At 41.5% G+C, this 27,408-nt stretch overlaps 1 long non-coding RNA gene across 1 annotated transcript; it reads left to right on the forward strand.

The window, feature by feature from the left end:
- Positions 573-27,408, forward strand: LOC110396775. The gene is made up of 4 exons (XR_002437245.1): positions 573-939; positions 3,759-4,031; positions 25,667-25,848; positions 27,276-27,408. It is a non-coding gene; the product is annotated as an uncharacterized LOC110396775 (long non-coding RNA).

Consider the following 27,408-nt stretch of genomic DNA (forward strand, 5'->3'; position numbering starts at 1 on the left):
CAACATGGTGAGCAAGGGGCAAAAGGATGCTCTGATGAAATGTTTCCAGTTAGGTGTATTAATTCCACCATTTTGGAACAGGCTGCCCGGGGAGGTGGTGCAATCACCGTCCCTGGAGGTGTTCTAGAGATGTGGCACCACAGGGTGTGGTGAGAGGTTGATGCTGGTGGTAGGGGGGTGGCTGGACTATGTGATCTTGGAGGTCTGTTCTCAGCTTTATGATTGTGTTCCCACTTGCTCCGCTGAGCAGTGGTGTAGAAGAAGGCCTCGCCACTTCTGTTATAAAGTATAACTGCTTTGAGAACTGGAGAAAGTGCCCTGCTATTCCCTAGCTGGCTCTTGCGCTTTATTGCCAGTGCTGACTGTCAGAGGGAGGGCTCCACTGCTGGAATTGGGTGAAGAAGTAGAAAATGAGTATAGTTTGTACGAACAAGCAGCCTTTAACTGCGGCGACCTGTAGGAGCCCGCCCTGCCTCAGGAGCCATGTGTACATGTGGCTCGGAGCGCCCTCTGGCGGTCGGGCGGAGCTGTACCTCACCGCGAGGCACGCGCTGCCTCAGCCGGGGGAGAAGCTTCCAGAAGGGCGAGAGCGCTGCGCCGCGCGGTGGGCAGCGTGTGTCCCACAGAAGCGTTGAATGCACCTGTGGCAGAAGGTGGTGTTGGTACTCAGCCTCGGTGCAGCCACTTTGCCCCCAAACTTGCCTTGATGGCGTGGGGTAGGGATTGGCCACAGTGGGAGCTGGCCGTGGCTGCTGTATGCTTTGAATTTTTGAGTTCTACTCAAAACAGATTTCCAAGTCGAGTGCTGGAAATGCATCCTACCTGTGGGCATGGTTGAAGTTACCAGCACGCAAAGAGTACACGCAGCAGTCAGTGTTTGCAAACAGCAAGCAAAACAGGTTAAATTACGCTGTGGGTGTCGTGAATGGAAGTGGTGAGGTGAGTTGTGGCAATTGTTACTGGAAAATACAAGTTTTTCTGCAAGTCTTCATCTCGATTGCTTACAGTTACTGAGGTACCCGGTTCTAAGCGAATGTATACGAGGCAGTTGTAGAAAGCTTTATACACTTACACTGGAGATTTACATTTCTCCACAGAAATACCATCTCACCCTCTTTAAAGTGCAGAAGCTCCAGGTGAGAGCTGGACTCCCCATGGTATAAGGTGAGACTGGTGTTTATAGTCCTGGATGCTGTGCATAACCCTTAACCCATGTCCTTGCAAACAAAGCTTGCAGACATGGCTGGCTTCAGCTCCTGTTTGCTCTCCAACCGGCTGATGCAAACTATGGATGCTTTAGGACAGCTGGGGAACAGGATGCTTCCTGTGCAGGATGCATGCAGCAGGGACTATGCACACTCACGTCAGTGCCCTTTCTGAGCTCGCACAAAGGACAACATTTGGTCTATCAGAAGAACAGCCTGCTGTGACTTCTTCAGCAGTTCTGGTGAGCCTGGGGCCGTCGTGGCTGAATGTGGACTGTGTGTATTTCTTTTTGCCTTTTTCTAGCTCTCTTCAGAGACCGTGTTCTGTGGTCATCTCTTATAAACAACTCAGCAGGCTTTCAGGGGGCTTCGAAGTCCGTCTGCTTGACAATCTAATTCTGAGGAAAGTAAGATAAGGGTTCAGTTTGTGAACCGCTATGTGGTCTTCGTAAAGCATCTGGCTGTGAAAAAGCATTGTACTGGTGAAGCTACTTGTCTGCTGAGTTCAGTCTCTAAAGTACAACTGTCAGGTGGCTTCCAATTTAATGAAGCTTTACAGCACTGTCTGCCTGGTGTCGTAGGTACTTGTTTTATATGGTGGCATTGTGTAAAACTGTCATCTCACGAGCACTGGTGGCCTGTGCTACAACCTGAACAAGCCTGTATGACAGGCTTGATAAATGTATAGCTTCATCACGTAACGTATTGGCAGGATCCTCTTGTACGTTGTCCAAAGGAGACTAGTGACGTCATGCAGTATTCACCAGGGACGTGATAGAACAAATGCAGCAACTCCTGATCTTTAGGCCACTCTCTCAGGGCAGCCTCTCCACTGTGTAAATGCTGTGCAGGGAAAAGAAAGCACGTGGGGTGTGCTTGCTTTGCAAGAGGTGGTGTCTCTGCTCAGAAGGGTGGAGATGTTGCAGCCTGATGCTCTCCCTCTGCAGAGGGTTTTTTCCATCTCTGTTCATTCTCTTGATCGGTGCCTGCCTCTATTTTCAGTATGCCATTTTTCATCATTTTGTTGCAAACGTCACAAAGTTTGATTAATTTTAAATTCCCCTTGTTGAGGCCTGATTATTACTTGAAGATCGCTCTCATTTTTAGAGCAAAGTCCAAGCTTCTACCCTTAGAAACACAGGAAAGTGTGACAACCGTAATCTTAACAGAACTAGCATGAAAAGTAAACCAAATGATCCCAGACTTGTATGAGGACTGGAGCAGGGAGGAAGAAATGGCAGGGGAGCACGGGATGTCTGTAGAAAACTTCGGAGTGCTTGCAGTTGGCAGCACTATTAGTGTAAAGCTGACAGTTAAAAATCAATAGTTTTGACACCTAACATGGATCTGCTTTCTGCATTTCACGTTCGTAGGTGAAGCTCGTTTCAGAACAGCACAGCTTGCCATTCAGACCCCTTAGTGTTCATGCTGTACTGTACCTGGCTGAAATAAACAGGAGCTGCCTTACAGGAGAGGGAGAGGAGGATCGATATTATGCTAGCAGGCAGTGCAGGATGCATTTGATTTTCCAGTTTCCTTCTTTGTCCCCTACAATGATTATTGTACTTGCAATTTCACTGCTATTACTTTAGTAATAAGTAAAAAAAAAAAAAAAAAAATTCTGATGTGCCGGGTATGCTATTTGTCTGACAGGACCTTATAGTCTATTTCTGTTCATTGTATCCCAACATAGGGGAAGTAAACTCATAGCTTATTTTCAGTTTTGTGTTTAAACAAGGCTGTTCATCAATCTTGAGGCGGCCTCAAACTGCATTCTTCACTTGTGGCCTCATGGTATCTGTTTGGGTTGGGATTCAGAAGCCTTGAACCTAAACTGCCGTGTATTTTTCAGCGAAGTTGGTTTTGGAGAAGTGTAACGCCACACGGAACTACCTAAAAAAAAAAAAAGCTAACTTGTAATTACAAAAGCTTCGGGATTTGATGCCGCCGGTGCTGTTCCGTGAGCTCGGGCTGACATCTAGCGGTGGGTGCCTGCCTGGCTGCAGGAGAGCACGAGGGCAGCCCAGGGGCTTTTTTGTTTTTTTTTTTTTTTTTTTTTTTTTTTGTAAAAAAAAATTATATATAGTTTTTATTCCTGCCCGTTGTCTCTGTTCCTCCACAGGAACGGGCCTCAATAAAAAGCCCGGATCCATCCTCTCAATAAACCCCTTGCAGTTGTTTTGGGGCTGCTTCTGTGTCCCCCCTGAAGCCATTTCCTCTCCAGAATGAGCAAGTCCAGCTCTCCCAGCTGCTGCACTCACGTTGCTGCCCCCCGCCCACCTCACTGACTCTCCACAGAACGTGCTCAAATTATATGGCAGCAGACAAGGTTTCTGATTTGGCTTGTTGGTAATACTAAGGGTGAATCAGTATATGAAGGATTTAAGCCTTATAGGTAATAGCACTAACGTTTTACACTGGAGATTTTCTAGTTGTATACCATGCTGAAAGCATCTAACCTATTCTGCTAACGAATAACATGCCTCAGCATTTGTGAAAGATGGCAAATTCATTAAAGGCTTTCCCACAATGTTTGTTTTTTTTTTCCCTCAGGAAGTGTGTTCTTGTAACCACAACTTTGTCCTGCCATTGCACTCTGACAACCCTAGTGCTGCGTGTTCCTGAAGTGCGGCTGGCCCTGTGGCAGAGGCAGTGTGTGAGAAGCCTGCACCCACAGCATGGTGATGTTACCTGCAAGTTCATTTCTGCACATGAGCCGGAGCGTGAGTGCTTGGGAGGAAGGCAAAACTACACCCCACCTTGACAGGGAGAGAGCAGAAGGCAGGGACTGTGAAGATAGGTTGAGAGAAGAGGCCAGGCGAGCAGGTGAGGCAGATGCAGGACTAAGAGAGGATGAGGAGTGGTGTTTTGTCAGTTGAAATATTTGATGACTTGTGCCCTGTTACTAGAGCTGGCTGTTGCAAGAAAATGTCTTTCTGAAGGGAATTTGAGCCCTTTGTAATCCTCAGATGGTAAGCTTGTTCTGTGGCCAAGCATCACTGACAGTGAAACATCTGAGATGCATTCCTGGCATTCAGCTTCTGATTGCATCTTGTCCTTGAAGAACACGGTACATGTGCAAAGAGGTTGTTCCATATTGCACCCCTGAAGCACCCTACGTGGTCCTGAAGGAAAGGTTTGGCTGGAAAGCAGGCTTCTGCTTCAAACCAAAAATGCCAGTGTGGATGTACCCTAAGTGCTTCCCAAAGAATGGCAGAGGAATGGTTAAAAAATACTTGAACTGTCAGAACTGGTGGAAGTAGTGTTGTCCAACTGGTGAAGTCATGACCTGGTGTGCAGTAAGCCAGTCTCACACAGACACAAGATACTGATTTACTGCAAAGTTGCACTAGCGTGGGCACTAGGTAATCTCCGACAAAACTAACATACCCTGGGATTTTTGTGACACTTTTTTTATCCGTATTCTTATCATTTGACCACTATCCCGACACAGCCTCTGGCTTACAATTGGTCAGTTAAAGGTAGGGCTGTTATCCCATCTTGTTGGCATGTTTTTTTAACTCCTGAGATCCTCCTCTAAATGTTCCTCTTTGATTTGTGGTTTGAACTATAGCTGCTGCCAGGAAACTTGCCTGCGTTTTATGTCTCTTTCGCTCATCGTTTTGTTTTGTTTTGTCTTCTTCCTTTTCTACTTACTCCCTATTTTTATATATCTTACAAGTGACTTCAATCAATTGTGAAATAGACATCCCTGAAATCCTGTCAACCTTCTGTGATTTCTTTTGGCTATCGGGGCTGACTGTCCACTGAACAACATATTAAACATAGTTTTATTATCTTCCCCTTCTGGCTCCGAATGAGACAAATTTCTAAATGTCTCACATAACCTCATATGAAGTGCTGATGGGGCTCAGCTGGGCTCTGATATAATTTGGAGATATTCTGTGCTTTGGGTACTGCACGTTGTACCCCGTGTAATATTAACTGTTGATTCTGTATTAGCATTAGCTGTCTCCTATGAATATTTGGATCCCATTTAGGTTCTGTTTCAGGTATGAGCTGTTCTGGACCTTTCCTTTAATTTATCCTCCTGTTTTCCTCATTAGCTTTCTCTAAAACCAGTAGTTTTTCCACAGAATGTAACAATGTATTCATGAAAACCCGTATATTTTTCCAGTCAGGGTTACGATTCAAAACAACCATTGAAAGGACTCTGTGAGCCCTCTCTCTGTTCTGCCTGTGTGATCTAGCAGTCTTTCCAATTCATCAAATCAGAGGTAGAAATGCAAACCTGCATCCATACAAGCAACCCAGTAGGCCCCACAGCGTGCCTCAGTAGTGCCTGAATGACAGCTGGTGGTTGTGATCTAGTCCATCCCAAAGCAGGGCTAAATCATTCTCACCCCGTAGCTTGACTTTCTCTTAGTTCCTCCCCACTAACCATTGGTGCATCATGATCAGTTCTCCCATCTATGGAACAAGCCACTAGCAATTGCACATCCCCTTCTTCATCATTTTGCTTAATGCATTTCTTTTCAAGGACAGCACCTTTTTATAGATCCATTCTGGGATTTTTGTGATGCTTTTTTATACCTGTTCTTATAACTTGGCCACTACTCTGGTGCAGCTTCTGGCCTACAATTGGTCAGTTAAAGATAGGGCTAACATCCCTTCCTGCAGGCTGCTCTACTCATGCTAATTCACTACATGCTTTTTCAAGATGTTCCTGTCTTCAAAGACAGGTTCAGTTGTCACACTGTGATGAAGAGTTCCTCTACTTAATCATGTTATAGTTTCATAGATAGTTATCCTGACCTAGATAAAGGTACATATTTGCTATATCTAAGGATACACATAAAAAGACTCTGTACAAAGATTAGTTATAACTTGACTAAGAACAGTAGCTTCTTCATGAGGACTTGTTGACAGCTTTACATGTGCTTAAAATAATCGATCAGAGTTGCATCCTCTTTAGACATGAGAGTATATGTGATAAGAGCCATGTAAGGGAAAACTTGAGAATATTATTGCTGACCTTGGGGCCTGAGCTGATTCTGAGAATTATGCTTCCTATTGAAGTATTCCTGATTGATGCGTAATTACTGGGAATACCAGATTTAAGCTGGAAGATAATTGCCTTTGTGTCTGTTTTGTTTCTCCTGCCAAAGGAGGAATGATTTCTCTTCAGGTGGGTGATACTGACCTGTTGGCTGGGCTTTCTTTCTTGTAGTCTCCCACTCCTGCTTTGTTTTCTAGAACTACTGTGATACGGCTCTGTCTCCAGCCCTGAGAGGTGACTGATAGGCTGATGGAGCAAAATGGTTTTCAGGCTTAGAAATAGCTGTGTTTTTGTTGTTGTTGTTTTTTTAAGGATTGATGAGGAAAAAAAAAAAAAAGCCTTGGAATGAGTAGTGTTATGTCAATACAAATCACAAGGAACCAGTGTGAGGCTGATTGCTTTCCCTGCTCAGACTGAAATTACACTGTCAGCCAGTGAGAAGCAGGAGCTCCAAATATATGGTATTAGGTAAAACTGTATGAGTGCTTAATAAATAGCACTGGATATGTATATATATATCTGTATGTGTACACAGACAGTGCTAGGGGTTCTAAGCATCACTTAAAGGTGCGAATGTCTCTGAAGAGTGTAAAATGCAAAAGAACACATGATCTTGAAGTGCAATCGCACAAATTATAAAGCTTGTCGTATGCAGTAGAGCAATGAGAACACAGCTGAAAGGCAGCTCTTCCTTCTGTACTATAGTGCTTGTTTTGATACGTGCTGCAGTAAAAGCACTGCCCATAATCAAGTCCTCAAACAGTGATAGGGGTATTAATATTTATTAGAGGGTTTTTTCATTAGATGGGGAAGATTTCTATGAAAGGTGACTGTGCTCTGCTACTGTATTTTTAGAACAGGGGGTGTATAAAATTGCTTAGGGGATGAACAAAGTTTGGGGGTGTAGTCCTCAGCTCTACTCATATTTTTCTTTTCATACCACACACCTTTGAACATCAGCATGGAAGAGAAGAGCTGCTAATCTGTTTGCTAGTGATTGTGATGGAGTATAGCCCACACTGGTCAGCAGCATGCTACTGACCTACCATCTTCAGTGGTATTTTGTTAGCTGAAGGTTGCTGAAGGTCTAAGCAGAACTTCTGGAAGCCAGACATGGACTGCCCTGTGCCTGCATGATAACCTAGGGGGATAGACACTCAGCCATGGTACAGGGAAATTCTGTTTCTCATTTTGTATGGTTGAGGCTCTGACTAGCTGTACTCATTTCTGAACATTAAAGGGGCAGCTACTGGTGACACGGTGAAATGATTCCTAGTTCTAGTGCAAAATAGAGACATTTCTCAGTAAGAAAGTTTCACAGAGGAAACTTGTACTTCCTTCTGAACTCTAGCATATTTTGTGTCATCATATTGAGACAAATGTGCTGTAGCCATTTCAATGAATGAGTACTTGTAGGTGGTGTAAGCTGCCCCTGCACTCATATTTACTCTTCTCTTTGTATATGGTGACATTGCATTGTGTAAACTGAATGCAGCTAGATTGGTTCCTTCGTTGTTTTGCCAGCAATTTGAGCTACAAAAGCTATAACTGTTAGCACTGGCCCAATGTACAGTAAGTCTAGTTTTATATGTTGTACAGCAGGGACTGATCATGATGGAAAACAAATCGTTAAACTTCCTTGCATCTTCGTTGATGTAGAAATGGATCCCTGCGATATTCCACATGCTGTCCTTTGGAATCTCTAGAAAAATATAGCAAATGTGGGAGCTTATTAAGACAGAGAACATCTCCTGATTCAAATGATACCAATGGAGGTGAATGAACTGTGGGATGAAAAGAAGCAGTGAGAGACCAGGTAGCTGACCAGGAACAATGAGAAGAATGGAACTTCACAAGAGCTGGGAGAAGGTCCAAACTGGGGGAACAAGGCATGGGTACTCCAGCTTGTACATCCACAAATGCACATCTAACTCATGCTGAGTTACAAGACAGATTAATCCCTGCACTCCCTGAACCAGAGATAATGTGCTTGCATTCAGTAGCTCTGGGTGGATTCTTCATTCACAAGACTGCTCTGTTGCTTTTTGAAACTCATCCCAGCTACTGTGGATTAAACTGCAATATATTTGCATAGTTCCACTTTGTATGTTGCAAGGATACTCAACATGAACCAGAATTAGTTGCACTGACACAGTATCATATCATATTGTTCCAAGCTATGAGTGTGGCTTGTAAAAAGATGCTTGGCCACGTGAGTGACATTGTACCTAGTGAAAAATAACACATTTTTTCAACTCAAGAAATAGCCCTTGCAGAGGACTGTAATGTTATAACACTAATAACCACAGCTTGTTTTTAGCTAGCTCAAGGATATCTTCTTTATGTTGCTTTTTACAGTGTAGATCAACTTGTAGAGCTTGCTGTTTGTTCAGGAGAAGAGGTCGGAGTGCTGTGGTCACAGTGTCATGTTTTCCACAGGAAAGCTACATGTACAAAGAAAGCCTTATGTCATTAAACCTAATTGGCAGAGGGAAGACAGCAAGATCTCTGTCCCTAAGGCATTATCACCTCCTCTTTCCCTGGGGGAGACATGGTTTTCTGCCAGAACAAATTCAGTATGCTCTTGCTGGCTTGTGGTTTGTTTGTAATGTAGAAGTGTAAGCGGATGCTATGTGTTCTTAAGGGTTTGAACTGTTACCTTGTGTTTCAGTTCCAGATCTCTCTTCAAAATACCTTGCTTTTTTTTCCATTCGTTCTGAGGGTGAGAGGAAAGAGCAGGAGGAAATAGCTATTCAAGGACACCCGGAACAACCATAGCAAGAAGTTAATGATTCTGTGGCTCAGACTTTTAAGCTAGGTCATCCTTGTCTGGCTGCTGCATGCATACGTACATTCATGCATATAGTCATAATGTGCTGCTGAGCAAATCCCTGCACGTGCTTAGGTCATTTTCATTTCTGTGGGTGAGGCAAAATTGGGCACCAGGAAAACACTGAATTATTTCAAGGCTTATACAGTTTCTGAGTAAAATGTTAGTGTGTTCTGACATTTACTGGAGTTGCTCCAAATTGCTTGAATATGCCCAGTGAACATAAGGAGTCTTGCAGGCCATCCCTGCAACTTTCTCAGAAAAGCAATGATGCACTAGTATCTAGCTAGTAGAATTTATGGAAAGGTTAAAAAAAAAATGTAGTGAAAAGAATCCTTGTTTTGACTCTTTCTGCAAGTATACCTACTAATTGTTTCCTACCCTTATCTGTCAAATAGCACTATAAAAGTATTTGTTGCAAAATGAGTGATGGAGAGGCTCCTTTAAGTACTCTTCATGCTGTGAACTCTGCAGCTCTGCTCTGTTCTACCTAGAGCTAACTGTGACGTTCTGGCTCTAGCTGTGATGGATCTTAAATCTGGCAGCAGCAAGGCCGCTGTCTGCAGGGTGCAGGTAGTAGTGGCTTTCTCATTTTGTTTAAATTGGTTGCTGCTGATGGCTGGCATTGTGTGAAGACCAGCTGGTGTGATGGGAAGATTGGCAGCTTTTAAAGCCTTTCTGTTTGTGGGAAGTGCAGCGCACCATGGATTTGATGTCTTCATGATGTGACGGAACTCACTGCTTTGGTTTTCAGTTGGTATTGATTGCAGTGCAACTTAAAGCAGCATGGTTCTGTGTACTTAATGCATGACACCGTGGTCCTCTCAGTGTGACCCATCATGAGATTCCCACTCATAAGCCAGCCTAGTTGCTCTCTTCATCTGCTTGCAGGAACAGCCTAGTCTATTTTCTTCTGAAATTTTGAAGTCAGTTGCTTTGAAATTTTTCACTTTTTTTTTCCAAGTGTGCTCTTTCATAAACAAGATGAAGCTGCTTGTAGCCACCCATTCCCACTGATGCCTGAGGGACCAAACATGTAAAAATCACCCCCTGTTGATTTTGGCACAATCTCTGGGGGGAAAAGAGTGGCCAGGAAACCACATCTTGCACTGTGACATTGGGGTTGCAGTGATGTAATCAGAACAACCACTGACAGGAGTCATGGTAATCCTAAACAGTTCAGCTAGCTTGTGCATTAAATAAGACTTTGCATTCATCATCTTCTTAACGTACTTGACAAAGCTATCAAATTCCGTCTCCAATAACACTAAAAAAGTGACGTAAGTGAATCTCCTGTTGTTCTAGCTCTTTTGTGTGTTCTCTGATATCCACAGGCAAGGAAAGTATGCTGGCCTGTTATCCTATCCCACAGCAGATTTTTAACTGAAGAACTACCAAGATTCACAGAACCATCCTCAGTCACCTTATAATGCAAGCATTGACTTTCTTCAAGGCCTAGCTTGTTACGTGTGCCATCATATGAACAAGTTTCCTGCTAAGCACTTCTTTTAAGCATGGGTGCCACTGTTATCCTGTAGATTCTGGAATCTGAACTGTGGGAATGCAGTCAACTCCTTTTTCAAACCTCAAGCATATCCTCAGATAGCTTTTTTAAAAACTTTTTTACAGCTGGCACTTTCTCCAAACTAGAATTGGCAAGATGGACATGCACAGAAGCTGACCTCTTTCACTCTTCTCACAAACCACTGCAGGGAAGAGATTCTAAGTGATTGTACCACCAAACAAAACTGAATGCCTTCACAAAACTAGCTGCAAGCACAAATGTTAGCAAGACTTGACAGGCAGCGTCAGCCATCCCTACTAATTTTTGAGGAGAATGCTTTTGTTTTAATCCTGCTAGGTACCATTTTTAACAATCTGCTCTTATTTCTGATCTTAACTGATAAAGGAGGAAGTACTAGTGGATGGTAAAATCTTGATCTAGTGGTTGGCAACACTGCCCAATTGCAGGGGGGTTGGAACTACATGATATTTAAGGTCTCCTCCAACCTAAGCAATGCTGTAGTTCTGTGATTAATGCTTGAAGAGGGCAAAAAAAAAGTCCTCTTGAAACTGCTGAATTTTGTTGAATGTTGAAATCACTGTTTTGCATGTATTGTACAGTATGGCTGAATCAGAGATATTGAAAAATCAGCTCTGAGAGAGAGGGAGGTCTGGAATAAGTTGTTCTCCTGGTGTTGTAGTTGTAGTAAGAGCGGATCATGAGTACTGGAGACTGCACTGTGAATTGCTAATCCAACCCTTCAGGGACTATGTCTTAGAGTAGATGTTCTTGGATTTATGTTGTCTTCTGCCACAGACAGTTCCACCACAAACACAATCTGCAGTGACACCTCTATCCTGGACTAAGGTGCTCGCATACAGGATGTGCCTCTTGGTCAGCCATTCCTCATCTCCTTGGAGAAAAATGGGTAATGACCTCATCCTACACAAGCCTCCTGCTCTATTAGCACAGTAGGCTCAGGAGAGATCTTATCAGTCTCTGCAACTCCCTGAAAGGAGGTTACAGTGAGGTGGGAGTTGGTCTCCTCTCCCAGGTAACTAGTTGGTAGGACAAGAGGTAATGCCTCAGGTTGTGCCAGGGGAGGTTCAGGTTGGATACTGGGAAAAAAATTATTCTCAGAAAGAGTGGTGAGGTATTGGAACAGGCTGCCCAGGCAAGTGGTCAAATCACCATCCCTGGAGGTATTCAAGAAATGTGTACATGTGGCACTTACGGACATAGTTTAGTGAGCGTGGTGGTGATGGGTTGATGGTTGAACTAGATGATCTTAGAAATCTTTTCCAACCTAAATGATTCTACGATTCTCTGAAAAGGTTGTGAGTGATACACAATTAGAAAGAGATTAGAGGAGGTCCAGGGTGGGTATCAGGAAAAAGTTCTTCACCAAGAAGGTGGTCGGGCACCAGAACAGCCTCCCCAGGGAACTGGTCACTGCACCGAACTTGTCAGAGTTCAAAAAGCATCTGGACAACACTCAGACATATGGTCTGATTTTTGGGTGGTCCTCTGTGGAGCCAGGGGTTGGACTTGATGATCCTTATGGGTCCCTTCCAATGTGGGATATTCTGTTTCTATGATTTTTGTTTGATGGTGACAAAAATAGGTTGTTTCAGAGGCCTCATTTTTGAGGGACACTCAATTCAGGAGTTACACTGTTAACTTAATTTTTGTCACGTTTTGACACATTTGCACCCCTGTCCAGCTGTGAACTAGTCTAAAGGCTACATCAAGCAATGTAATAAGGTTATTTGCACTGGAATAATCTAGGGATATTCTCCACATGTGCTGAAGAGTCACAACACTTATTAAGCAGGCTGTTTGTTTCTCTGAATTGTATGTGGCGTGAAGTGCCTTAAAGATATATTCTGTGGGCTCTGCTTTTTATTTCTATGGCTCTTAACATCCCAGTTGATGAATCTTTGCTGTAGGTGGCTGCAGAGGCTGTTCTAGTAATATTTGTGGAAGTCAGGTTTACTCTGATTAATGGAATGTAGGAATATTCTGAGGTTCCCACCAAGCAACAGCTACAAAGACAATGCTTCGTTCTGCTGAAATGTAAGATGCCTCTGCAGTCTATCCTCTATAGAGTAACCTTACACAAAATCATATTGCAAGCGCATAGCCAAATGTGTTTTCATTAGAGTAAATGGATTTAATACTTTCCTTGAGCTCTAGATGGCCTTGTTGTTTAAGTTTAGAAGCTTAAATATCTTATTTCATGCAAATGAAGTTCTAATCTTACTGCAGATGGTAGCGCTAACTCGAAGGCTTTAGAAAACATGTCGACAGAATTATGTTTTCTTTTTGTAAATACAAATGGTGTTTTTATTGAAAGAGTTGCAATGTCAAGGCACTTCCATTTCATATTCTTCAGGAGCCAGTATTGATGAACTTTTGAAGTTAAAGTTTATGAATTTGATAAGAGTAGTCCCAGCATGGAGAAAGGGCTTGTGCTGCAACAGATGCTTTGCTCAGTGTTGATTCAAGGATTCCTGATTGCAAGGAGTGGGAGTCTGCAGATATATGGCAACTGCTCACAATTGTTTTTTTCTGTGTACTAGACAAGTCCAGACCCAGCCCAATAAAATGTTCTCTTTTCATCATTCTTGCCATTGGTCTGACATTCCCGTTGCAAAGATCTACCAAAGGAATGCAGTGTTAAGAGTAACAGCAAACTTCCCAGGAGATGTAGCCCTTGAAAGCACAACAGAAAGGCCTGCAGCACCATCACAAAGCTGTGTTGGTAATCTGAGTCTCACAGTGATTTAATGGTATACACAGCTTCATATCTATTTCTAGAGGCTTCCCCATCACTTGTTTTCCACTAGGGTTATATAGTTCCTAGGTTCAATAGAATTTGATGGAACTGAAGAGACAACTTCCTCCGTGAGAAATTGGAAATGGCAGTTCCTGAAGCTTTCAAGATAGTTGAAACAGAATTGAATAGAAATCAGTCTGGACTGGTATTTGAGAACAGAGACAAAGTACCTTTGGGCACAACACCCCACTAGCAAAGGCTTGCTTTGATTTTTTTTTTTAACCTTTTAGAGTAAGCAGGCTGCTGAAGATTTGTTGTTGCCTTGCTTTAACCTGTGGGTGCTCAAGAAAGATGCTTTGCAGGCAACTGTAATGTTAATGTCCCTGTAATTCTTAGTATTGCACTATTATTTTTGCTTCTAAAACTCACAGAGAAAGTCTCCTATTTCACTCATATGCAGATTTGTCTCATCTGTGTCTAGGAGATGGGGACTTGGAGGTCTTCAGTGTAAAATATTTGGACCTAGGTATCTGCCACTTTCTTTTATATTCTGGTTAACCTTGTTGCGTGTGATTTTTTTTCCTTTTCAGCCTATACTTTTCCTTTCAGACTGTACCAATTATGTCATAGTATCAGTCTCAGCTACGGTGTTGATTTAATTCAAGGAGATTAATTTGGGCTCTGCAAGTGTAAGGCCCAATAGGTGGAAAGATCTTGATCTTTTAACAGTCCTTCCATCCAGGTTTCCATCTGCGAGTTGGTGGTTATGTTTCAAAACCCTTTTCTATTTTATTTGTAGTTGTTTGAGATTCTGCACACTCAAGCAACCTGATTTTTGTTGCTGTTGTTGCATGGCTAAATGGAAATCATTTTCCCAAAGGGATGGTCCGTAGATGCTGGGGAGGCAAAGCGAATGCAGGAGAAGTCACTGAAGTCATTTTGCAGATTACTTGCATCCTGTTTTTAGAAGTCTCCAGTGTAAAATTCATTAAAGGATAGCTTACACTTACAGATCTTCATATATGCATTTAATCCTAGACTAGGTTGTATTTAGATAGAAAGTGAGGATTTTAACACATTATTGTATATCAGCTACAATGCTAGAAAGGACTGCCTTCAGCTGCCCTTCCAGTTTAAAATGAATCAGGGTAGTAGCAGATTAAAAGCATTTGTTTAGCACTTCCAGGGGAAAAAATATTGCTTGCAAGGTACAGAGCAATTATTAAGCCTGAGCTCAGGGGAAGATGCAGGGAAGGCGAAAGATAAGCATGCTTATAGAGCTTGAGAAATGCAAAAAAGAAAAGAAAAGAAAAACAACCAACCTCAAACCAAAGATAATAAAAAGGGAATAGCAAAGGGAAAAGGAATAAAATGTTCTGAACTAGCAGGTACCATGAAGAAAAATAAACTGCTAGAAAAGGAAATCCTCCTTCTTCTTTTTGTATTCATTCATAATCATTTTTGTTTAAGGCTGGAGCTTGAAATTCCTAAACAGGAACAGGCTTTAAAGTTGTGGGTTTTTTTTTTTTTTTTTTTCAAAGCACGTAATGATTGCATCTGGAGGTGGAGCACTGAGATGTAGTTCTGTTAAAAAAAAAAAAAAAAAAAAAGATCTTGGTGTTGTCAGAGTCCTATGAATGTAGTCAGAGAATACAGTATTTCTTTCATAGTAGTTCTAGGGGTGGTTTGTTTGTTTTGTAATCTAAGCTATCATTTGGAGTGACATGTTATTGAGAGGGTTATTTTTTATTTTATGTAGTGTAAAATATTTACAGCTACATGAATTAATTCCAAGGTTTTGGTTGACTGTGTGCTTTTTTGCTTTCTTGAGAACACATCAGCTTGTTACAATACAATGTGCTGCTGGACTGCCCGAGCTGCTTAAGCAGCCATGGTGGGTGCTCTAATGCTCCGTAGTGCATGGAGAGGAGCGTTCTGGTCTTGCAAAAGTGGTCACTGCAGGCAGAGCTGACACCTCAAGTCCAAGTGTCAGCATGCAAATTTACACTGATCTCCAGGAGTGTAAGGCTCACAAGGCAACTTTTGCCACTCTAGGAGTGCCATAGAATGCAAATTTTCTAGTAAAAGTCAGCAACAAGTCCTAGATGACTTTAGCTTAACTAAGATTCCTGGGATCTTTTCTTTTAACTATATGTAGCAGTATCCTCAGGCTCCCCATGTTACACTCTTAAATGCAGGTTTAATGGCATCTTGATTTCAAAAAAGTACAGCAATTCTGTTACAGGGCCAATACCTATAAGACTAATTCTGTAATTGTGAGTGAAAAGAGCACATTTTTGGTTGGATGATGCTCTGGAGAAAGTACAATCAGAAGCAGTGTTCTGAAGTTTACTTAATTAGTTTTAAAAGTATTCAAAAGTAAGTTTAACCACTTGCCCTAGGGTAGAGTGCAAGTTCCTTGTTTTCTTGGTTAATCTAAATCTACATCTCAGGTTTGTCTGTCGTCTCTCTTAAGGCTTGGCAGCTGTGATAGTTAGGCATGCAGGAACTGCCAACCCTATTCTTTGTACTTACATCCTCCATGCCCTGTGGATATCTTGTTGCTGAAATTAAGCTGACATGCATACAAGCAGTATCTATGGCTTAATAGAAACATCACTTCAACTTGGGCAATTTTTTTGAAAATAGTCAATAGCTGTGAAATTAAAATGCAACTGAGTTTTGCAATCCAGATCACTCTATCATATATTACCATGTATTCTGTTTTTACACATGCTTTATCCCACACTGACTGTTAGCTAGCTTACTATTGATTTTCCCTGAGTACGCAAGGGAAACTAATGCTCTTTTTTTTTTTTTTGTCAGGTTAATAGATTGAAACATTCAGCTAAAGTCGTTTGTTGCTAACTTGCTCATATTTCTATACCAAATTAAAGTTAAGTCAATGTAGGTCTATGCTGAAAGAGATAATCTGCTCCTGGAGATAACATGAAAAGTTTACAGTGGGCTTAACTACCCATCTGTTGTCAATATCTTTTTCTTTTTTTTCCCTATTTACCAAGTCTGCCAAGTGACTATTTTGCATGCATAAGTCTGTTTGTGGGACTATATTGCCATCATTCTCAGTGCTGCAGAAAGCAGAGCCCTTTTCAGGATAGTTGGAGCTGCCTGCAGTACAGCCTGGCAGCCACTAGTGTGAAGGTTTTATTTTCAGTCCCCTTTCACACACAGCTCTGCCATCCCAGCATGTGTGCGCTTACCAGCACTGCAGTTAGGATCCATGGAATGTGACCGAGGTGCTGGCTGGTGTTGGTTAGGTACTTTGAATAGAAGAACTACAATGCTTGCTTCTTTCTTTCTTCCTTCATCCCTCTCCAATTTCTTGAAGTTACCACCAACAGGGAACAGCTGCAAAGGGAAGAAGATAAAAAAAAGGCAGGAATCTGGGGAGATTTTCGCTCTAGCTTTGCCGCCTTGGATAGAGAAAAAAGAGGCTGGACTCTGCCTCTGTCCACCTTCTGTGTAAAAGTGTGCATGGAGTTGTATGTGAGGACTCTTGGGGTCATGGGTTGGACATGGGCTTTGTGATTGCCTGTTCCCATTTTGGTGACTTTGTAAGGTTTTGCCGTTTGTTGACTTTGAAACAATTAATTACTGTGTTTCTAGAATGATGAACTCATTTTCAGGTAAGAGCTTGTTTATTTCAGTCTAATTTGTCAATTGTCAGCGCACTAGATAGAAGAGGCCTTCATACAAATTCCAGTTCATCTCAAGAGTGATTCAGCTGCAATAGGTTATTGTGTCTGGGGAAAGAACTTCCTTTTGCAGCTGTAAAGTATCTAATGTCATATTGGAAGAGCTTCTTTGTCTTGTACCTACCTCCACAGAAGTTTTTCTTTGCAGTATTGCATGCTGCTGCCCCTCATCATTAAAATACGTCAGCCATGTGCTGAAAGGGAGTGATTCATCTTGGACTTTATACTCCGCCAGTCATATAGGATTAAAAGCAGACAATGACAACAGTGTTAAATAAAAAGTCGTAGGTATTTGAGGGCCAAGACATTGTTGGACTGACTCATTTTCTATACAGGCAGCTCAGGTGGCCCATATGAGCAAAAACATGAAATTGAGATGAAGCTTTCTGCTGCTTATCTTGTTTGGGTAAAAGAAGGGCTCCTGCTTCCAAGGCTGTCAAGACAGATCTTTAGATAAGGTGATACCAAATACGTCAGCAGCATGGAGCTGAGTGGGTGGCTAGTTGCTTTCTGTCCATTGCTGATGAGCCTTGACAGCTTGTACAGTCTTATGTAAACAAACCTGACAATTAAAATGTGCTTATTGATGTAGCTGAAATAAATTCAATGTGGCTTCTCTGAAGAATAGTTTTTCTGCGGTCTGGAACAACAGTTTCTTCACATGAATTCTTTTTCTGGAGACTGGTATGTGTACATTCCTCCCTCCTCTCAAAGAGAGTCTTAAGTAGCAATTATAAAGCAGTGAATTAATTTGGGGAGAGATTAATGAATTCTTGCACTTGCTTTTACTTTATAGCTGAAAACTGAAAAAAAAAAAACCAACAATGTAAGGCACAACAAAACCAGCTGTATCATTACCTCTTAAGGCCATTTGGGCTTAAGCCAAGGATTAAGCCAATGTCTCATACAAATGTTTCCCTGAGTGGGTCCAAAACATGGTTCTTCAAGGACATACTGTAGCTACTCAAGATGAATTAAAGTAATTGAAAAATGTCAATTTTCTCATGGCTTGGCTGTCTTTGAGAAGCCCAGGAAGAAACCCAGTTTACATTATATTTGTACTCACACCAGTGGACCTGAACACTTGGGGTGGTATGAATAGTTCAACCATTATTAACCAAACAGGTATCAATATGTCAAGGGTGGGAGTTAGGTTATGTGTGATTTTGAAAGATGAGAGACAAGAAAGCCAGTGAAGAGGATTCCAAGGTCAGTGTAATTAGAAGTATAAGAGTCAGTTTTTTTCTTTTTTTCCTTAATTAAGGAAAGGAGATGGTTATATGGAAGCTGAGAGGAGAAATAAGTGGATAAGAATTTTGTAGTGGGGATGTGGTATTGAGATCTAGAGTGAAATGTAAGGAATAAGGAGGATTCAGTGACAATAGTGTGTTGTATCTGTGTTTATCAGGAAATGGGAATAGATGTGTTAGCAGGTAAGTCATCACTGTTGGTCATGCTGAGTCAAGACAGTGAGAGAAAAAAGACTGAAAATAAAGATGGTCACATAAAGATGAAAGTGGGGGGAACTGCATGTAGGCAGAATTTGCCCACTACAGTCTTGGAAGGAACCAAGTTTAATTTGTACTTAGGACAAACAAACTGTGCAGCCTACATGAGTGGGTTTAATTTTTTTTCCTACCAGGGACAGGCATTAGAGGGAACTCATGCAACACTTGATGAATTTGGAAGAGTAAACATTTGGAAGAATTGCCCTCCAAGTCTGCAGAGAACTTCACTCTGTATCGCTCTGGCTTGGCCTGGAGAAGAGAGGGAGATCACTACTGAGCCCTGGCTCATGGGGAGATTGTGATAGATGTTAGCTGTGTCAGAAGATGATTTCTGTCTCACTTCATTGGTAAGGTGAATGCTAATTGAGAATGACATAAATCTATGTTTGCTCCCCATGAGGCAGAAGGTGACCAGACCAAAGAATTGGAGCTATTGCAGAAATGCTTCTATCACAGAGTAATTTCTGTTTTCAGTTCAATGGCCATGAAAACCTTCACGTAAATAAAACCATTCTCACTCTAAGAGAAATTGCAAGCTGTTGGTAGATTTCATTTGATTAGACGTTGAACAAATAGCTAGGCTTTACTGCATTCATGTCAGTGTAGAGCAAGGTCAAGCACTGTCTCAATGGCGGAAGCAATGAAGCTGTGTGTTTCTTTCACAGTACTAAACTTTTTAAGGGCGGGAGATGTAGGGGAGAAGTAAGTGAGACCTCTTGAAACATAACAGGGGTCTTTCAGAAGCCATGTCCATTATCACTAAACATATAGTCTTCACACATTTTCCAATACATCCAGGTACTACATGAGTGATATAACTAGTGTGGTGGTAATTGAGTGAGTTACAAGATTATTTTCTTAAAATTTCATTCTTCAAAACAGCGTATTTCTTCAGCACTATGGTAGCCCAACTCTCGCTCTTTAGTATTGATATTGAAGCCCAGCTCACTCGACTCAGAAGTAGTATCTTGCACCATCTGAAAGTGGCTAAAATTAGGAAGAGAAGAGGCATAGAAAATAGGGGAAGAATAAACAAAATTCTGTTGTACTTTGTGGTCAGTATACTTATTTTTCCTTTGTCCATACAGATGGGAAAATCCCTATAATCTTTTCTTTTGTATAAAATTGAGCAATTGACCACACACTGAATTTTCTAAAACGATTTTTCAGTACCTCTACAGACTAAACCTGCTAAGCATGGATATGCAAATAACACACGTGAAGAACATGGGGGTTAATGGTGTTGATATGCATATTATTGCTACTTTGTACTGTATACGTTTCTTCTGTTGGAACTTGGCTTGTTTGCACAGCTAACTGGTAAGTGCTTATTTGTGTATAACTGAAAAGTTTATCTGCTTTGAAAATACAGGCTTTACAGTTACATTAAAAATTAGAGAGTACCTGACATGATTTTGCTCTGTGGACTGGTTTGGAAAACTCAGTTTGCAGTAGAAAAACTGCTATATATAGTTAGCAAATTCACTAATATGCAGCAAACCTTTCTGACTTGGGAGTTCATAAATATGGATAAGATGGTGGCAGAAGACTTCGTGTGCTAGCTCTGCTTTTCTGCCTCATTATTTGCAAATTGCAGCAGCTCATGTCACTTGCAGATCCAAGTCAGGTTAGCTTTTGCTCAGTGGTATTGCTAGCTCCTTATTTTTTCTCCTGTCTCTGCCACTCACTAGGTTTTAGGTAGGTTGGATTTCACCCACTAAGCAGTCATTTCATTTTCACCAATTTATATGTATTTTAATCTTATTGGCAATTTGCAATGTGTTAATTTAGATTGGAGGGTTTTTATCCTTTTTTTTTTTTTTAATGGATCCTGGTGGTCTATTAAGCTGTGTTTATGTCTGTAGAAGTGCAGGTACTTTGTTAGCATAAAATGTTTAGAGTGCATTGAGGAAGGTCAAGTATATGAGGCTTTCTTGATAGCACTGCAGGAAGGGTGGATTTTATTTGGAAGGGAGGAAGAAAGGGATGGAACTTGAAAAGGAGGTTTTCAGTGCTGACTTTACAACCTGGGCTGTGGAATAGTTCAGGTAGAACAAGAACGTATTGGACAGATGGGCTGCAGTAATAATACAGGCAGTTACTCCGATGGATTAAATATACAAGCCAGATTACGGTCATCTGTCAGAGGGTATCCTGCCCCAACAAGCTATGCAAATCAAGGTACAGATGATCCTACAATGTGGTTACTTAGAGCAAGACCTTTTCTACTTGCAAAAGCACTTCCCTGGCATAAGAGGCGTTATCTGTTGTTACCTGAGAGAGATCAAATATTGAATGAGAAAACAAAACAAAAAAGGGAATTTTGTGCGTATCAATAAAGCCTTATTTAAGATTGTTGGAATGCAGTATGAAGTCTGGGACAAAGGCACAGCTTCAAGTACTGATTGGGAATCTGGTCAGGAAGAAAAGGAAGAACTTTCCTTTGAAGCCATTGTAACTGTCAAAAATCTGACTGACTTCCAGTCCATTGAGCATCTAGGGAACGTGCTTTAGAGGAAGTGCTTCTCATGATCCTTGTTCTCTGGGGTTACTTGATCTACAGCTCCTTGACCTAAGTATGGGTATGATGAGTGTGTCTAAAACAGGCCTGGTGCTTCCCCAGTCCCCAAACCTTCCAGAAGCAGATGTAGATCAGCTGCAGTGTTATGAGCCCTAGGCAACCCTAGGATGTTACAAGAGAAAAGAAGGTGATTACCAGGTACCGTCAGATGTCAGTGTCTCCTTTGGCTCCTGTCACACATGCCCTGCTGTCCTGGTTTCAACACAGAACACCTTTGGTTGTTGCTGAGTGACAGGTGCCAGCCTGTGGTGTTTCCTTCATCAGCTGCTACCCAAGCTGGGCAACGTGGCCAGGATGTAGGATCTAGAAGCGTCCTTTCAAGTTCAGCATGAGTTCAAACCCAATGGTGCCAATCATAAATGGGACAGATCTTCTAATGAGAAAAGTTGTGTGGTTTCTGTTTGGTTTTGTCCCCTCCCCAATTTTTAGAGCACTGCTGGTGTCCTCAATAGCGTAGTATTTATGGTACATCTTTAAGTACACTGATCCCAATGAACTTGTGCAATGTGGAAAAATTACAGATGGGTTTCATTATGTGTATTTATAACTACCAGGGAGAAATGCCTCATTCCTTCACTCTTTCCTGAAGCAAGATATGTACTTTAAAACTTCAGGGTGCTCCATTCCCATCACTGCGCAGCCACAGCAGAGACTGGGAAACACCACACTGCTCCAGGCACAGCATGTTTCAAACCGAGAAGTGAAAACATTTTCAAAATTTATTTCTACCACTCTGTCTCTAATGAATCCTGTTTGTAAACTGCCATTTTCTTGCTGTTAAATAAACGTTCTCTGTCGTTCAGTGCCCCAAAAGAGACATTTACCGAAATTGCCATTTCTGACAAACTAATGAGTTTGATCTCATCAGCTAAGCTGAAAGTAAAATCTCTTACAGTTTGGTTATGTTGAAATGAAACAGCTCCCTCGTGTACAACATTCTCCCAAAGCTACAGAGCTGCCAGCTAATCAGCTGAGCACTGCTGTCCCTGCTTTTGGAGAACTGCTTCTTTCTGATGGTTTTTCCCAGCTTTTTTGCTTGCCAGGTATCCCTACTTAGTGCCCTGCAAATGTGGTTTTGATTTGAGTGAAGGAGGAGTAGGAGTAGGGGAAATAAAAGTTTTTACATGTAAGCTTTGAGAGGTGGATTCCCTTTGCTTGTGTTTTTTTAATTTTGTTTCAGTGCAGGGGGGAAGAAGTTATTATTCCAACAGAGGCATCAGAAAAAAATGAAAGGAGGAATAATCTGCAGAAAGCTTAGGGGAGAGCCCCATATCACCAGATATGTGATGGGATGTCCCAGCAAAGTGGTGGCATTCCCACTAGACCAGTTATGAGGAGGATGCGTTGACTAGAGAGTGGGTGAACACACTGCTGACAAAGCAATCACCAGCTCACCAGAATAAAAGATGTCACCTATACCAACAGGGAGAAATCCTAGAGACAAAATCTTGTCCTTTCACATTTGATGCGGCCTGTTTCTGATGCCATACTCAAAGTGTCAGTGAGACAGCTAGCTGTAGTACTGCAGACACAGAGAAACTGCCCAATGTGGGCTTTAGGCGGTGCAAATGCAAGCTGCAAACTGCTGCTCACAGTAGGATTTTTAGCATATCCCAGCATCAGAGTGTGAGATACAAAAATTGTGGGGAATTGTTAGAGAAGAGACGGTTGGCAGATGTGTATTCATTTTCTGGGCACAAGAGACTTCTGCAAAAGTGGTGGTTCAGAAACTTTGTGGTGATAATTGGCGTTTTGTGACCCAATGGATGAGCCAAAGGTTACCTCTTGGGTGAAACTTAGTAGGCATTCTGTTGGAAATCTTAGAGTGAAGTGGAACTTGTGGGTAGGAGGAGTTAACCAAACTTTGGGTTTGCTACGCTGAATCTTTGTGGGTTGACATCTGAGTGCAGCAACATGGTGCCATGGCTCATCTGCCTGTGTAAAAATGTCCACTCGTCAGAGCTGACCTCAATGGGAAAGCGAGCACTAACAAGTTGCAGGACGGGCGAGAAGCCACTGGGTGGCAGATGAGACTAAACCACGCGACAGCTCAGCAGCACTGCTTGGTCTCACCTTCCATGGTGTACAGAGAAAGAGCTCAGGCAAAGTGTACCCAAGCTCCTTGCTAATATCTTCTAGTGTGTTTGTCAGGAGTTGGAAAACCAGAAAGGAGGAATGAGATTGCTGGAGACCTAAGTATGCTGTGGTGCAGCTTGAATTGCTACGCTGTGTAAATAAATTTTAATATAATCTAACCCACAGTTGTGTGACAGGTTTTGAATGTCTTCTGATCAAAAGCAGTGTGTTTTTAACCATTGTCTTTTCTTTTCCTACTTATTTCTTATTCAAAAAGTAAATTCTTGGTTACTTTAAACAAGGAAAACTTGTGTTTGTGGGGAGATATAGTCTGATTTATTACCCTTTCTCTACTGTACTAGATACATAAATATTGGTATATTTCTTCAATGAGGTAGTAACGTTTTCCTACTGTTTGAAGGTGGGGCCTGTTACCCTGAATCTCTCGCCTTACTGTTCTATCTGCAACAAGGTTATGTTGGCCCTTCAGGGTTATAGCTTAAAAAAAAAAATAAAGGAAAAAAGGAAAAAGGTAAAATTAAGTTTTCAAGATTGGAATCAGTTTCACCCTAATGCAGCAGCTCTTAATTCACCTCGTGCTTAGTTCACTCAATTGACATCAGTTAGGTTTTCCTTGACTTATAGTCAGTGATGTGTGCTGCAGTTCTTTACTTAGGAGCCCTGCACTGGCCTAGAGCCAGCGAATTCTCATCCAGCAGCTCAGTTGCTTACCATGAACCAGGGAGATGAGGTGAGGTGTGCGGCTGCAGCCCTGCCAGGGACCTGAGCAAGGGCCATGTGTTAGTGGAAGCAGCAGCACAGTTCCTCTCTTGCTCTTCCTGTATGCCATGGGGTGAACTGACCACTTGGTACACCACCCTTGAGTACTGCTAAAGATGCACCTTTAACTTACCACAAATTACTTCTGTCAGTATATATATATATATATATGTATTTTATATATATATATACATACACGTACATACACATCTATAGCGATATCTGGTAGATAAGCACAATCACCATGTGATGATGTCAGTAATATAGTCCTGTGATTCCTTCCTAGTGAATAATCAAGCTTACTTCTAGCTGTATTGAGGAATGCTGTTAATTAGCTAAAGCTTTGAAGTATGGGGTCTGTGTGGCTGGTTAACAACAGCTGCCTAGAGACTTGAGACTTGGAAGGTTTGGCAGGAATGCCACCAGCTTTTTTATTAGATTTTTTTCAGACAGCAGAGATTCCTACACGACTGCGTACAGAAATCAAATACCAGGGGAAATGTAGGCAGTCCTAGTCCTTGAGAAACATGGGTGTTACAACAAAATTGTTTGCTTTGTACTTTGAAACTACTTCCAATGTGTACTGTTTTCTAAAGCAAGCAAGTGGGGTACAGTGTCAGTGAGCCTGTGTTTTCCTTTGCAGATAGGGCCTGCGACGCACTAGCATTCTTGTTCTGGAAATGTAATTTATGGTTGAGACTGTTCTCAGATTCATTGAAGAGCATGGAAACCATTCACCTAAGACCTGAATGCTCTGCCGTGTGATGCCTTTCATGTTTAAAATAAAGCTTATCTTCTATGTGCTAACCCTTCTTCTCTCCATGTTGCAAATTAAAGTAATTAGCAAACAAAAGCCAGCTTGGAGACTTTCCATTGAAGCTGCAGAAGTACAAATAGGCACAGAAGCATCAAGGCACTTTTCCTTTGTTTAAACATTACAAATGTCATTGATCATTTCATGGAATTAATCTTGGGAGGTTAAAAATATCTAATAGCAGAGAGTGTGAAAGGGTAGGCAATGAAAAACGGTTAGAGTGAATGTTAATGCAAGTGCTCTGGTTGTCACTGGTAGCTATTCAAGCAAATGAGATGCTTTGCTGTAGCCTGGCTGAAGAATATTTTTATAATACAGAGAAATGAAGTGTGTAGCATAGGCAATGCACTCTGAAGAGCCATTTCCTGGAAACCATTTTCATTACTATCATACACAGCCCATCCTTAAAGATAGCATGTCTGCTCCTTCCTCGGCTTTTGTGCTGGGACCTTCCGTTTTCTGCTGGGAGCTGCAGCAATGTGTGGTTTCTGTTGAGAGAGGAAACTTTCCAGGAAGGTATAAGATGCTAAGAGAAAGCAAAAGATTGCTTCTTTGTACTGTTTTCCTTGAAACAGCCCAGAAAACTGATTCCAAATGCTCCTCCAGTGATTATTTAGGTTAAGAGCTTGGTGACATTTTTATTTTTCCATTAAATGTTGACAAGTTTCTGGGTAGTTTCTTTTGGCAGATCAAAGTCCGATGGGTTGTTTAAAACTACTTTTCCACAGTGACTTGTTTTACTCTATTACATTGTGGGCAGCTGTAATAGTCTTTCATTTTCTATCTTTTTTTTTTTTTTTTTTTTTTTTTTTTTTTTTTTTTTTTTTTTTTTTTTTTGCTTATTTTCTTTTAGTTCTTCTTGTAGGTCTTGAAGGCGTTGATGTTCTGCTGAGTTCCTTCTTCATGTAACAAGGACTGGGCACTGCCAAAGTTATGGACTCTCTTTCTAATGAGAGCTGACCGGACCTGAAATGAGTTTCAGAGCTTTGCTGTGTCTGTTAGAGAAGACTGTGGGAAACAGTCCAAGTGAACAGGGTATGCTCATTCTGTGTCTCGTTACACCCCTCTTTTGATCTCTCCTGTGTTGTGCTCTAGAGAGATGGATCTGTCAGTTGACAGCTCTGTTGTTGGGTTCATGACAGGCTTATGGGTTAGGATAAATAGCAAGATCCATGAATGTAAATCCATGATCAGTGAGCCTAAGGGTGTGCTTCTCTTGAGCTAGTACGTGCTACTATTTCATTCAATGTGAACAGTTCTGATTAAACTCTGAAAAACTGAGTATGGGAAGAATACAGTACTGGTACTTTATACGTGAGCAAAACATGTTTATATGTAAAACCCGTTTCTGCACCTTAACTGGTGCAGTTAACTTACATGTCAGACTCTAGCAAAGGTCACAAACTTGTAGATCTGAGCACAACTTCTGTATAACCACATAAATAAAGTAATTACCAGTCCAGATTTTCCCACTTTCTTTTGACATTAAAGGCAGCCATGAAATACAACATTCTTTCAGTGAATAAAAGTTCTTATTATATTTGTACTCGATGTTAGAATGAGTCATAATGTCAGGCAGTGGATAAGAAAGTTTCAGAGAAGGAGGCAAAGCCATTTCTCTACAGTGTCATCCCTACCTTCATTGTATGAGTCATGACACAAAAAAAACCCATGGTACTGACTCCAAACTCTGCAGCAGGGGTCGTTCATCAGACTAAAGATGTAGAAAACTGTCCTACCCCACTGAGTTACAATCCAAACATTGTTATGAGTGTAAACATCTTAAAATCATCCTTTCCTGAGCTTCAGCTCAAATTGCACTCTAGCAATGCTTTTTCAACTCCGCTTCACAGATGAAATTTGCAGGGTTTTAGATCTACCCATCCTCTTGTTTAAGGGTGGGTTTTTTGGCTGTTTTTCCTTGATTATTGTTGAGTAGTGGTTTGTTTGTTTTGTGTGTGGGTGGGAGGGGGGATAGTGGTGGTGGTTATCAAATTGTGTTGAAATAATGAAAGAAAAAAAGTATGATTGACCTGGGTCTGTGTTTTTCTTATTTTTTCTGGTAAAATACCTGGCAGTATTTAAACAATATCTAGTTTCTTGTGCTGAGCATTGAGTATCTCAACGTTGTTGAGGGTTAAATTTTTTTCCGGATTGTTTGGATTTGATTTGTTTTGATCTTATTCCATGTGAAGGTATCATTCTTTCATTTGTAAAACTCTGAGAACAGTAATAAGAGTTTACAGAAAAATGAATCTGATTGTTTGTGAGTAAATCAGCAAAATTCCACTGAAATCAAGGGAGCTATGCCAGAATACAATACGGGGCAGCCTGTGATCAAAATCATTTCTGTTAAATGAGCAGATCTGCCATTCCCTGTAAGAGAGTATCAAAACTGTGTGGAAAAAAAAGTGTTGCTCTGGCATTTAATGAAACATTGAAGTGTGTCTTCTCTCTCTTAGGATATGACTGGCTTTTGCTGCAGTTTTGCATAAGCTTGGGAAGGGATGGTTCTTCTGACTTCAGAATGAACTATGAAGAAGCATTTGGCTGGAAGAAAATGTGATCAGAGCCAAGGTGCTGTTTCGGAGCACA

The sequence above is a fragment of the Numida meleagris genome, chromosome 3, assembly GCF_002078875.1.
Source record: "Numida meleagris isolate 19003 breed g44 Domestic line chromosome 3, NumMel1.0, whole genome shotgun sequence".
NCBI classification, from domain to species: domain Eukaryota; kingdom Metazoa; phylum Chordata; class Aves; order Galliformes; family Numididae; genus Numida; species Numida meleagris.